Source organism: Condylura cristata, unplaced genomic scaffold, assembly GCF_000260355.1.
Source record: "Condylura cristata isolate star-nosed mole 26May11 unplaced genomic scaffold, ConCri1.0 scaffold00006, whole genome shotgun sequence".
NCBI lineage: Eukaryota > Metazoa > Chordata > Mammalia > Eulipotyphla > Talpidae > Condylura > Condylura cristata.
This window is the reverse complement of record NW_004567107.1, coordinates 15,539,759-15,543,853: the sequence shown is the minus strand read 5'-3', so window position 1 is coordinate 15,543,853 and position 4,095 is coordinate 15,539,759.

Here is a 4,095-nt window from a genome sequence, read left to right as displayed (position 1 = left end):
GGTAGGGATCGAACTCATGCGGAAGTGGCTTTAGCTTCTCAGTGCAGTGCTTTAACCCGCTGCGCCACCAGGGAGGGCCCTATGCGATTTTTTTTGTTTGTTTGTTTGCTTAGGAAGGCATCCCCAGTTCCTACAATCAAACACATCACCTTTGCAGCATGTCACAGCTGCGGAGCTCTGAAGGCCGGTCTCCTCAGACTCCCCCTCATTTGCAGGGTTAAAGTTCTAGAACATTGGGAAGGTCCTTGTTGGAGACCACGCCAGATGTCAAAGTCCAGCTCTGACAGGTGGCCGGTCAGGGGTCCTTTTCCCGAAGGATGAGGCGGCGTTGGCGAAATGAGCAATGAGGCGGACACTGACATTCTAGCTGGTGCAAGTATCTCCTGCCGCAAACCTCAGCAATTCTCACGGCTTGGAAATTGTTTAAATAAAGATTACATCAGTACAGGCATTGAAGCAAAATCTTTAACAATTAACTTCCATGGCTACACCGAAACTTTTGTGATTACATGTTACAAAGAAATTCTTTTGATCATAGAAAACCACCAAAAACAATCAGCGTTCCCATTTTTTCAGCATGATCAGTCAGCATCTCAAATAAAGCAGCAAATCTTTTAAGTCCTCCTAGGAACAATCCTTTCTCAGTTTCCAAACTGTCCCGGGAGGAAGTAAATCCTAATCATACTCTATCCATATTTATAAAGACAATCTACACTTGATTTATGCTAAGGTAACTTGCTGAGAAAAAATCATTGTCAATTGTTGAAACATTTTTGTAACCGGTTCTCGATGTCCAATTAGGCCACAAAGAAAGGAGGGCCAAGAATTGCTTGATGGTCAAGTACAATTGCTATGAGCCAAGAACAAGTACAAGGTATTCAGTAGGCATTGCTATGGAGACTCCCCTTACTGTGTTTTCCTGGGAACCAAAACTCCCCTTTGTTTTGGGAACCAAGCAGCTTCCATCTTCTCGGGAGTCTCCCCCCATTGCCCAGACCCTGTCATAAGACAGCATGAGTAGCGCAGCCTACGTCAGGTCCTTATCCCACCCAGGTAAAGTCCTGGCCTGGAGAGCATGAACTGCCCACATGTGACTCTCCTGGTGTACCCTGAGGGCCCAGGGTCTAGCCTCCGGGGGCCTGGGAAACACCCCCCCAGCCCCCCACACACACCCCACACACACACCCCACAAGCTGCTAGAGCTGCCGGTAGGTGAGCACCCCTGTGTAGCTGATGTTAGCCCGCTGTGCTGGCACGCTCTTCTGAGCAGCTACATTGCTCTTCTTCTTTATGTGCTTCTCCCTCGCTTACTTCATTTACCTTCTAGTGCCTTTCTCTGAGCTGTCTGGAAGCCTCTGCTTGAAGGCAGGATACCTTAACAAATGGTCAACTAAAACATCTTCAGAATGAGAAAATGTTAAGGACATGTCAGGTCCTTATTCCTGACCTGACCTCACTGCCACACAGTGAACTGGGGAAGAGAAAGAAATCAGCTGAATTCTAAGTATTCTTGTTTCTATTAATGTTTAACACTTTATCCCCAGACTTAGCAATTTTAAAACCATGGTATTTTGCTCAAGATCGTATGGGACAGGAATTCAAGCGGGGCTTGATCAGACAGCCCTTACGTGGACTCTCAAGCAGTTTCATCCAGATGGCCTGAAGCCTCAACAGGGAAGGATATAAAATTCACTGTCTCAACCATTTTAAAGTATACAGTGAAATATAGTGTTTTAAGTCTAGTGTATTCACACTGCTGGTGAAACTCCTGAACCGTTGTCATCCTTCCAAACTGTCTTGTGACTGAGCCTCAGAAGCTAGTTAGCAGGCCACTGCTGCTGGGGCCTTTTCCTGTGAACTGACTGAAAGCTGGAACCCCCCGGCTCTGGTTCCCTCAGTCCTTCTACGCTGAGGTTTCACTTTGGGTTGGGGGCGAAGAACCCTGTAGTTCTTCTCTGGTGCTTCTCCAAAAAAAATCTCTCAGTTCTGCAAACCACCCCAAACCTGCGCCAACTCTTACAGGCAGTAAACCCATCAGTCAGGCTGCTTCTGCTGCTGCCACTTCCTTCCTGTGCAGCAAGGAAGCACAGCATCTTTCTGCTGATCCTTTCACTCAAAACCTGCTAATAATACAGTCCGCTTGGTGATGTTTGGTTGTAGGGACTGGGGATGCCTTCCTGAGCAAACTCGCAGAAATCCTGTTCTCACTGAGCCTCCACTTGAGTGGGGGAAGGACTAGGGAGAAAACAGAGGGGGGTGTGTGCTGTGGGGAAGAGAAGTGAGCAGGACCAGGGGGCGGTCAGGGCAGTCCTCGCTCTGGGAGAGTGCCATTAAAGCTTTGTCCCAGAAAATGTCCTGACTTTAAACATGGCCTTCAGGTTGTTTGTGGCCTGAAGGAGATTTCTCTAGCCTACGTGCACAAAGTTCACCTCCCCTCCCCACCACAGCTATGCCATACACGACACGTAAGCCTGTCTCCACACTCTGGCCCGTCTCAGTGTGCACCCCCTCTCTGGACCACACCCAGCATGTACATACACTCTGCCTAACTCGAGACTGACCGGTGCGCCAGGACGTGTGGAGGCCAAGTACTTGGAGCTCCATGGAAAACTTGCAGAAGTTCTGTCCAGCTCCAACCTCAAACTCACCTCTAGCTGCAGCTCACTGGACCCTGAAGAGGCAGTTGGCGGTCACCCTCACAGGGGGCCAGAGAGGGGACTGTTCACCCATGTCCAAGGGTGTCACCCTGCCTTACCTGCCCATCAGGGTGTGATATTCTGCAGCAGAAACACTTGTTGCACGGGGCCTTTTCTTGAGACCTCACCTTCCTCTGTTGAGCCTCAAAAGGAGAGATGACTGGTTGGGTTTCCCTTTCATCAACTGACCGTAGATGAGCTGAGGGCTCATTTCCTGAGTGGGGATACTGTCCAGGGACACTCGGTGTGTGACAGGGACGAGGACAGATGGGTTCCTCGGGAGGAAGGGTGCTGATGAATTCTCAAAGCTGAGTCTGGAAGGAGACAATCTTTTGTCATATGACAACTTGGCCGACTGTGGGGTGCTCTTAGGAGTTGGGATTGTGATCTGGACCCCGTTCTCTGCCTGGGGAGCTGAAAGAGGGGCATCTCAGCTGGCTAAGCAAGAAAAGCGACACTTGACAACTTTCAGCTAAGGGTTCATAACACATGAGGAAGTTCAAACTAAGTGTGAAGATCATCTGATCATGACCAGGCCAACAAACACAGTCTGATGAATAAAGCTGTGTTGCGAACCTTCTGGAGGACTGGAGAGGGAGCAGTGGTGTACAGGAGTCTGCTTCTGTGAAGAGCAAATCTTACCCCTGCTTCCCAGGGGAGCTAAAGTCAAAAGATTGCACCCAACTCCCCAAATCTTGAAGCTCTAAGGGCTCAATGCTTCTGGAACACCCTGCAGCTGTTCTCCTGGGCCTACCTGTTCTCTTCTGGCCTCCCACCTCCCTCCCTGCTTCCCTCTGGACCTCAGAGCACCTGCTCATACTCTACCTCAGGGAGCCCCATTCCAGACATTCCCTTAACTCCCACTGCCATTCAGATGGGGGTTCTTAGAAGCTGTGTCACTAAGGAACAGCTTCGCAGCCAACACAGGCTAGCTCAGGATTTTGAATTCCGGTATCACTCCTGTATCTAAAAATTAACTGCTACTTAAAGCCTTATTCCTCAGAAAGTCTCCCAACAACTAGATGGATGAAGTGAACGGACAACACCCTGAAAATCAAAATGTCAACAAGGTAAAAAGCAATTTTACCATCCTTTAAATCAAAGACTAAACACAAAATGACACTGTATTCCTTGCGTCAACAAAAACATTCTGGAGCATGACTTCATTATGTCATTTGTTCCGAATTTGTTGCTATTGTGCCCAGAGGTCAGACTTTTCATTCTTCAGGTCAACGTGTTGACACTGCGCAAGATTTATTACAAGGAGCAATAAACATGATAATTGCGGAGACAAGTGTAAGACAGGAAGGGACCACACGGCTGCAGGAGGTCGCCCGCTGGGCCGGTGGCTCCGCCAGGCGGGGTCGGGGGCCCGAGGCTCGGCGTTGAGCGCGCGCGG